Here is a 10,000-nt window from a genome sequence, read left to right as displayed (position 1 = left end):
GGAGGGAGGAGAGGAGAGGCGAGGAGAGGAGAGGATAATGGAACACCTAAAAACACTGTGAGCAAATGTGTTCCGGTTTGAAGCCATCGTTCAAGAACACTTTTTATTAAACTAAAAGGTGAGGAGATTGGCATGGCATTACAAAGGTCCAACAGCCAGTTGTCATGGGTCAAACTTAAGCAGTTGAGCCAGCGAAAGGCCTTGAACCATCAATAAAAGTCCTCCCTGGCCCGTGTGTCTAATATTGGGATGTGGGCACCTTTAACAGCAACCTGAGGGGCTACAAAACACCACATCAAGCAGGTGCACTCATCCGCACATTCCTGTTTTATTTCCGCGTTGTAGTGAGCAGGAATACAGCTAATGCTGCATTCCAAGCCCATCCGAAAAACACACTTTCTACGAGAAAAAACATTCTCCAAAGTATCTGTTTGACTGATAACGGCCCGACGGGCAGGAACACCCCGTCAGCCTCTGCCGCCTGTTTTCAGAGGTAAACAAACCTGACATCAAAGCGGAATGTGTGGCGCGCATCGTGAACAGTAAACAGAATCCAATCCGCTGGGTTTTTAGTTGAAAACCCGGTCGCCTGTGACACAATGTGTGCTGGTCTAAAAACCGCCAGACCATTTCATAGATGGGCCGCGCAGTCCTTCTTTGGGGGGCCCTGTGAGTAAAGGGAAGAAAATCACTGCGGTGCAGTTTTCTTTTTGGTCCGACGTTTACTAGGCCATTTTACTGCGAGCGGGCGGCGAGAAACAAGCAGCTCTCCTCCTGTGACTTCCAGAAGCATTGTTGCAGCGTTTGTTGCAGACAACAACAGCTTACAACAGCAAAAACACGATGAATGTTGAACTGCAGCTGTAATTGGCAATCAATCAAATGTATATTATATTTTATCATTTATTATTATAAATAGGCCTATGTGTGTTTATATGTATATATATGTCTGTGTATATATATTTATATACACAGGCATATATATATATATACATGAATAAATATATATATATATATATATATATATATATATATATGTGTGTGTATATCTGTATATATATATGTGTCTGTGTATATATTTGCATACATGTACAGGTGTTTAATACAATTAGGAATGCGAACAAAACATACAATCTGCAATACATTTGTGCTACCGATAATGAATAGTTGAATTTTAACAAACCAGTTCTGAACTGTTCAGCAGCAAATAAGTTTATATTGTTATTCAGTCCAGTCTGTAGCCTGTGAGCTGTCTCCCTTTATGAAGCCCTGCCACAAAGTGGGTAGCACCTAACAAGGAAGCCTCCTGAATGCTAGGGACAGCGCTGGAGACCAGTGGAATGAGGTGGTGGCCACAGGTCTGCCATAAGGGCACTGTCCTGTGCTCGAGGGCCGGTATAAAGAGGACTTTGACCACCTCGCAGGCTTGGCTCCAGCATTAGGCAGGGATAATGACTGACTATGCACCTCCAGGCGAAGGCTGGGGGCTGTGGTTTGGGAACAAACAGAAGGGCCTGTCTCTCCTTCATGTCTGAAATGAGAAACCTAGTGAACACGTACAACCGGCAGCAAGCTTTGCAAAGCCACGGCATCTTCTTTGTTTTGAAGTGAGCTACAGTCCTGGTGCTATCACCTTAGCCCTCCTCCTCTATTCCCATTTCAGATCTAGTTTTTTCCCTCGCTGCATCTTCCTGTCCTCCATCTTTGATTGATTCCCTCTGCCTGGTGTTGGGCTCTGCCTGCGTCTGCTCTGTGTAATCTGGGCTCCGCTCCAGGGCTCGTTATCCTGGTTGTCAAGCGCTCTCTCCACGCGCCTCATTGTCTCATCATATCTGGATTGCCATTGTTTGTCTCTTCCCTCCTGTTTGTCAAGCTCCGCAGCCTCGGTATCCTGCCTTCAATCGCCCGTCCCTCTCAATGAACGCTTTTTTTGTGTTTTTGTTCTTTGTATTCCCCCAAAAAATTGTTCCTCTTTTTGAAACGTCTATTTATTTGATAGCTCTTTTATCTCATCCGTCTGTTTTTGTGTTGACACTTTCTCCTGCTTTCCTTTCCCTCTACCCGCTCTTCTCAACTTACCATCCTCTTGCTCGTGCTTGCTCTCTCTCTGTCTCTCCGGTGCTCCCTCGCTCGCTCTCACTTCTCCTCTCCATTAGTGAGTGTGATTGTGAAGGGAAGGCGAGTGCAAGCGGCCATTAGAGAACACTTAGCTGCCTCCATATCCAAATGCAAACTGACAGCCACTCTGATCAACTGCTGCTACTGCTGCTTCTCATCCCTGCGCGTGCACGCTTTTGCGTCCATGCGCCAGTGCATGAGTATGCGCGTGTGTGTGCATGTGTGTGTGTGTGTGTGTGTCTGTGTGTGTGTAAGTAATGGGTAAGAGAGACAATTTGGGGAAAGAAAAACGAGACGGGCCTTCAAGCTTGTAAACCAAATTATTCTACATTTTCTCTTTCTCACCCTTCCCCCCTCCCTTTCTTTCTCTTTTTCTCTCTCTCTCTCTTTCTTTCTCCCTCCATCCCTTCTCCCACCATCTCTCTCTTTTGCTCTCTCTCTCTCTCTCTCTGTCTCTGTCTCTCTCTCTCTCTCTCTCTCTCTCTCTCTCTCTCTCTCTCTCTCTCTCTCTCTCTCTCTCTCTCTCTCTCTCTCTGTCTCTCTCTCTCTCTCTCTCTCTCTCTCTCTCTCTCTCTCTCTCTCTCTCTCTCTCTCTTCTCACTCTCTATCACTCTGTCTCTCTTTCTCTATCTCTCCCTTTCTCTCCCTCTCTCAGTGTGTGTTTGTTTGTGTGTATGTGTTTTTGTGTGTGTACCAATGTGGTAAAGGAAGATAAAGAAGGCGACCGGTTGCATGCTTGAGTGCAGAGGTGCATTGGTTTCTATTTGTGTGTTTCTTAATTTGTCGGTGTTAGAGAGACAGAGACGTAGCTCCGGGCTTCACTCTATCACGGCATGGATGCTTCTGTGATTTATCGCACAGGTGTGTGGGTGTGTGCGTGCGGTTGTGGGTGCGTGTGGTTGTGTGTTTGCTAGAAGAACCCCCCCACACACCAAAACGGTTTCCATGCCAGGCAGCGAAAGAATGGGATTGGCCAATATGGGGTTACCTTAGAATGATGGACAGGTGGGAGGTGTAATAGGATCAGAGGGAGGGTATGTCCGTCCCTGAGGGCCCGCCCCTGTCTACTGAGTAGGCTCTGATTGGATGATGTGATTCTAAACTCTGATTGATTTGATCTCCTGAGGCGAAAAGTGAGAAAAATGAAAATGGGGATGAAATGTAGATATATGAATAAAGAGGGAAAGAGCGAGATTCATAAAGAGAGAGAGAGAGAGAGAGAGAGAGAGAGAGAGAGAGAGAGAGAGAGAGAGAGAGAGAGAGAGAGAGAGAGAGAGAGAGAGAGAGAGAGAGAGTTAGATAGGGGGAGAGAGAGTGCAAAGTGAAGAAGTTGGAGGAGGAAGAGTTAGACTGGTGGAAATGCACAGGGATAAACAGAGAGAGGAAACGTATAACTGAGGGGCACTAATAAGGAGAATTTGAGGCAGGGAATAAAACCCAAAACGAGGAGGAAGTAACTGTAGATTTAGACGGATCACTCTGCCCTGAGGGATGATGGGAAATGAATATGGATTCACACAAATGATGTAACCTGTCTTGGTGTGTGTGTGTGTGTGTGTGTGTGTGTGTGTGTGTGTGTGTGTGTGTGTGTGTGTGTGTGTGTGTGTGTGTGTGTGTGTGTGTGTGTGTGTGTGTGTGTGTGTGTGTGTGTATGTGTGTGTTCCTCAGTTTATGAAACTGCAGAATTTAAGTTATGGACTTCCTGCTTTCTCTACCAAATTGTTGCCCACGCACGGGCCTCCCCGGTTTGTTCAAGAGTTAGTTTAATGAGCAACAGTAAACAGAGGCAGCAGCACCGCTGCTTCTGATTGTTTCATATCCTATTTCCATTTCAACCAATCCAACAACGTGTACTTTTTGCTATCCACGTGGCTGGTTCGACCTGAGGTGCCATCCATCCCAGTGAGTGTTCATTTGGTAGTGTTTGTGGTCGTTGTGTGGTGTTTGGGGGAGTTTGGGGTCGTGGGGTGGTGTTTGCGGTTGTTTGGTGGTGTTTGTGGTCTGGTCTGTGGGTTTACACTCCTTATGGGTGATTCCAACCTCATAATTGTGGTGCTCCCTTGTTCCAAGGCGGCCTCACCCCACGATGGAGAACACCTGATAGTCAGTGGAATGTGCGGGTAGTGGCGGGAGCGGACGGGAATCCCCACGGAGCAGTATCCCTCTTGTTTTCCCAAAATTGCTTTTGTCAAATTCTTCATCAAATAACCTGATGGTTTGGTTGTTGTTCTGCTCTTATTATTCTCATTCCGGGAATACTGAACTAAGGTACAGGGTTGTGATGAATTCAAACACATGACGTTTGGGAAGTAGGAGGGACCAGGGGTGACCGTGTGGCGCAGTTGATACTCATCATTTACGTTTAGGGGATTTTTCAGAAGCTTTTATTCAAGGAGACTTTAGGGTCAGGTGTCTTGCTCGGGGAAACTCTACCTAGGAGGAGCCAGAGATCGAACTAGAAACCTTCCGGTTATCAGTCAACCTGCTCTACTGTTGGCCCTGAGCAGTAAAACTCAAACCTCCTGTTCTACTGCTGCCCAGGACTGTGGTGGCTGAAGAGATCTCAGCTGTGGACCGAGGGAAGGTCACGTGCTCGCTGTGGACGACCTATGCGGGCGTACAGCTGTGTACCGCTGCCTCATGGCCCATATGAGGTGGAGATAGGGGGACACGAGATAGAGGGATGGATGGATCCGAAATGTGTTGTTGTATTATTTAGTTTTAAGTACGCATTCACGCACGCACACATGCACACACACAGGAGTCAGCCATTGCTATTCACTAGTATATTGTAACTGGTACTGCAGAAGAGGTGTTGAACTCGGTGCTATCTCATCACTTTGTTCATGGTGTAATTTAGTCAAGGTGAAGCTGAATCTTCCTTCGCCATCTTTTACTTTCCAGCCATTCTCTCTCTGCAGATTTCCTTCTCAGTTTCTCTCTCTGGCTGTGACTCCTCTCTGATGTTTTTCACTTTTTGTTGTTCCTTAGTTTCCACTTTAATCTCTGCTCTTTGTAGCGTCCTTCTCCCATCTTCTCATTGCTCTCTCTCCTCTCTCTCTCTCTCTCTCTCTCTCTCTCCTCTCTCTCTCTCTCTCTCTCAAACTCTATGTCAATCTCTTTCTCACTCTCTCTCGCTTCCTCTCTCTCTCTCGTTCTCTCTCTCTCTCTCTCTCTCTCTCTGTCTCTCTCTCTCTCTCTCTATCTCACTCTCTCTCTCTCTCTCTCTCTCTCTCTCTCTCTCTCTCTCTCTCTCTCTCTCTCTCTCTCTCTCTCTCTCTCTCTCTCTCTCTCTCTCTCTCTCTCTCTCTCTCTCTCTCTCTCTCCCTGTCTCTCTCCCTCTCCCAGCGACAGATTAAATCCATTCCTCAGTGTCCTTAAACCTGCAATTCAGCTTTTTGCCCATGACACCATAGATACATTTGTTCTAGGTGTATGTGTATGTGTGTGTGTGTGTGTGTGTGTGTGTGCGTGTGTGCGCACAGTTGATTGCTAGTAAAGCTATGTGTGTGTGAAAAGTATAGTATTATGTTGTGTCTATTTATAGTGTGTGTGTGTTTGTGTCAAAAGAATCATTTTCCGTTTCGTCAGATTACGTTTCCATATAAATCGAATCATTTATCCCCGCCTGTCTGTGTGTGTATGTGTAAGTGTGTGCGATCCAACAGACTTAAGTCTAAATCAAATACCTCCATTTTCCTCGCTTCCCCGTGGCGACGAAAGTTTGTGAAAACGTCAGCGGCGTGGTGTGAGAACCTTCCCTCTCACATGGCTGACTCCCAGCCCGACCGCGGGGTCTGTCACTCAGACGCCTGAACCCGCCCCCCCCATGCCCGCTTTAAACAAGAGGCCTTTCACTGCAGACGCCGCAGACGACAAGACCGACGGTTGCTCTAACAACCTTGACCGGATCTTACCCTGGCTTGCTATGTAGACACCGATTTCAACGCAGCGATTCAAAATTTGCCGTTCGAGATCATAAAAAACTAAATATAAAAAAATATCGATGACCGTATTGATTTGGTTGGGAACTCTGTGAAGGTTCTTCTGGGGGTCAGGCCCTGATGCCCTGTATGCATGGGGTCCCGATCCCTTCTGCTCTAGGTCCAGCCCGGGGCCTCCTCACATCCATGTGTGTCGTCACGGAAGCAAGGAGTGTTGCACTTGGAAATGAGTGCAACATTTAATGCTTGCTCGTGTTTGATTAAAGCTACACCTTGTCCCTTTTTACTGCGTAATTTGTTCTTTTGATCAAGTCAGCCCAGGCAATCATGCTCTCCAGCTAAATTGGGTCTGTGCTTTGTAGTTTTTTTTCTGTCCTGCCAAACAGCCGGTACTCTCTGCTGCCATCTCTGGCCACAGAGGGTACATGCGAGAAGAGTTACATGTTAGCTCTTTAAAGCACGCATTTGGATTCGGACGATTCTGCGAGAGAATGGATCTGGTTCTTCAGAAGACCAGTGATAATGATGCGTGCTAGTGATCGTCATGATAAAGTCATGGCTAAGGAGTAGCCAAAGTAGCGGACATAAGGGGAGTGTTCAAGCCATTACTCACATTTGTCCTCATGTGAAACTAACTTGTTATTTAACGGCTAGCGTAACGGCCCAGCCGGACAAACGTAGAGTGCTGCAGTGAAGGACAGTCAATGTCAGTCCACAGAGCCCAGACCATTGCTCACTGTCACCTCCTCTGGTAATCAGTGTGTCTGCCCACCAGCTGTGAGTGTCCGTGCGTGTGTGTGTGTGTGTGTGTGTGTGTGTGTGTGTGTGTGTGTGTGTGTGTGTGTGTGTGTGTGTGTGTGTGTGTGTGTGTGTGTGTGTGTGTGTGTGTGTGTTACCTTGGCGCTGTTCCGTGCCAGCCCTCTCACCCACACCGCAAACTCACACACAAACACACACACACACACACACACACACACACATACATAGACACACACAAACTCAGTTCGGCAGTACAGCCTTACTTGTATTATAACTGAGATTTTATATTTATGGTGTGGTTGTAGTGTGTGAGACCATCACACTTATTGTATGAGTGTATAAGTTAAACCAAATATATTTGTGTATACTGTATAGTTAGATATATATAGATATATGTGTGTGTTTATACATATATATTTATAAATTCACACACACATATATATATATATATATTTATATATGTGTATACATAAATATATATATAAAAAAGAAGTATGTTTATTTCTGTCCATTAGTATAACCAATGCCATTTTGTGCCAAACACTGGCTGCAGCAGTGAGCCTTCAACCGGTTAGAGAAATGAGCAATTGTGTTTATGCTCCTCTCTCTCTTCTTCCCCTACTCTCTCTGCCGTCTCTCGCCCAGCAGACACTCCAGACCCGCTTCACACGGATTTACACCTGGAATTTAAAAACTGATTTGAGGAAATAGTGTGAGGAGCCAACGGCCCCTGAATCCCTTTGATGTTAACAGCCGTGAAATCAGGTTCCCAGGCAGGGCGGGCCCCCGTGTGTGTGTGTGTGTCTGTGTGTGTGTCGATGTGTGTGCGTCTGTGTCTATGTTTGTGCGTGCAAGTGTGTGTATGTGTGTGTGTGTGTGTGTGTGTGTGTGTGTGTGTGTGTGTGTGTGTGTGTGTGTGTGTGTGTGTGTGTGTGTGTGTGTGTGTGTGTGTGTGTGTGTGTCTGTGTGTGTGTGTGCTTGCATGTTCAAGTGTCTGTGTGTGTGTGTGTGTGTGTGTGTGTGTGTGTGTGTGTGTGTGTGTGTGTGTGTGTGTGTGTGTGTGTGTGTGTGTGTGTGTGCGTGCGTGTGTGTGACTGTGTGTGTGTGTGTGTGTGTGTGTGTCTGTGTGCTTGTTTGAATGTGTGTCAGAACGTAAGAGAATGAGACGGAAGATGAGAGGAAGAATTGTTATGGAAAAACATGCATGTGGAAAGAGATTAAACGGAGCGAAAGAGAGAGAGAGAGAGAGAGAGAGAGAGAGAGAGAGAGAGAGAGAGAGAGAGAGAGAGAGAGAGAAAGAGAGAGAGAGAGAGAGGGAGGGGGAGGGAGGGAGGGAGGGAGGGGGAGAGAGAGAAATGTGAAGTTCAAGAAATAGAAGACAGAGGGTGAATCGAGGGAGCAATCGTAAAGGGAAAATATAAAAATCTGAAATAAAAATCACAGCAAGACAAGTCAGAACGAGAGAATAATAGCGAGAGTACAGCAGTGAATTTGGGAAATAAGGCAGAGAAGGGAGTGATTGAGGAATGATGGAGAGGAAGTCAGCACTAGGTTAAATGAGGGGGAAATGTGAACGGATGGGTGGGTTTGAGGTGAATAAAAATGAAACAACGATATAGAGAGAAGGAGAGAGATGGAGAGAGAGGGAAATAGAGAGGGAGAGATTGAGAGGGACGGACTGGCCTTACTTCTTTGTTTAAGGACAGGAATGACAGACGGTGAAGTGGGGAGTATCACTCGACTAAAAACAAGAGTGATGCTGTGAAGGTTCTGTGAGAACGGCTTCACAAATACACTGTGAGTGAGTGGGGTCCAATGCAAAGTATCCATTCAGTCAGTCAGAGAGAGAAGGCAGAGAGCAAGAGAGAGAGAGAGAACAATGTACGGTGTCTCTGTGCGGTAGATTAAGACTTTTAGATTCCAGACTGAAAAGAAAATAATGAATTGGAGAGGTTGAGTGGAGAAATATAAATGAATAAATATATCTATATACGTATATGTATACATAGATTGATAGATCGATAGATACATTGAATGGTTGATTGATTGATCATCAATAGATTTATATATATAAATATTGGTCGATCAACCGATTGATATATATATATATATACTGTATTGCAGATGGAGAGAGGTTTCATATCATGTTACAGATCGTGCTAAAAAGGGGAAATACAAAGTATTACATTGTTGATCAGCTATCCAATTTGAATTTGTTTGTATTTTGAAGCAATAAGCTGCCAAACTTGTTTATTCATCGAGCTATTCTACATGAATAAATGGATAGAGATGTATTCATGCGACAGGCTTCCATGGGGGAATAAATCAGTCAAGGCTGCATCAGTCACTGCCAACGCAGGCAAACTCATAAAGATTTAAAGGCAAAAAAGAAAAGAGTTGTCTTACCAGAAGATTAGAAGCAAAAATAAGTTAACCAAGGGAAGCAACACAAGACACATCTTTTTAAATATATTAATTATTTACTCCTTGATAAGATAATTTTTTTAATTATTTATACCAAAATATATGTTGGCTTATGCTCATGTGGCTCATGTGGCGGAAATGTTGGATTTCTGCATGAGGAAGTCAAATTAATTTGGTGTGCATCTGCATGCATGCATGTGTGTCTGTTTCTGTGTGTGAGTGTCAACTCTTGTTCAGTACAAATGCCCTAAACGTCGAGCGAATCAGTCACACAGCAGGGCCGTGGAGCAGATTGGAAGTGAATATGACTAATACCTGGCACAGCCTTTGTTGTGGCTGTCAGTTAGCCGACCACGGTGCCATCTACGTTCTGAAACACAACCGTCTCAATGACATTTTAACACTTCCTTTAAAAATTAATTTGAATACTTTTTCCAACTTGATGACACATCCGCTCTTCAAAGGAAAACAAAATGCCTTCAGGACAACGTTTTTTGATATACAATTGATTTTCTTTACAAAGGAAAAGATACTTGCATGTTAATTAAGAGTGACATCACTGATGACACCGCGGTAAACTATTTCTGTCTTGTTCCGGCGATCGTATTCATCAATACGTAACCACCACTTTCTTGGTCAGGCCAGGGGTCATTGATTCTTTACTCTCTCTTTCTCGATCTCTCTCCCTCTCTCGCGCTTTCGCTCTCTTGCTCGCTGTCTCTCACTCTCTCTCTATCTATCTCTTTCCCTCTATT

The 10,000-nt window shown here is 45.1% G+C and overlaps 1 protein-coding gene across 1 annotated transcript in view; it reads left to right on the top strand.

The window, feature by feature from the left end:
* Positions 1–10,000, top strand: part of LOC130384903 (transmembrane protein 132C-like) — a 108,559-nt gene that overhangs the window by 78,911 nt on the left and 19,648 nt on the right. The window lies entirely within an intron of this gene.

Source organism: Gadus chalcogrammus, chromosome 6 (assembly GCF_026213295.1).
Source record: "Gadus chalcogrammus isolate NIFS_2021 chromosome 6, NIFS_Gcha_1.0, whole genome shotgun sequence".
Classification (NCBI taxonomy): domain Eukaryota; kingdom Metazoa; phylum Chordata; class Actinopteri; order Gadiformes; family Gadidae; genus Gadus; species Gadus chalcogrammus.
The sequence above is the reverse complement of the archived record's forward strand: the minus strand, read 5'-3'. Positions and strand labels throughout refer to the sequence as shown.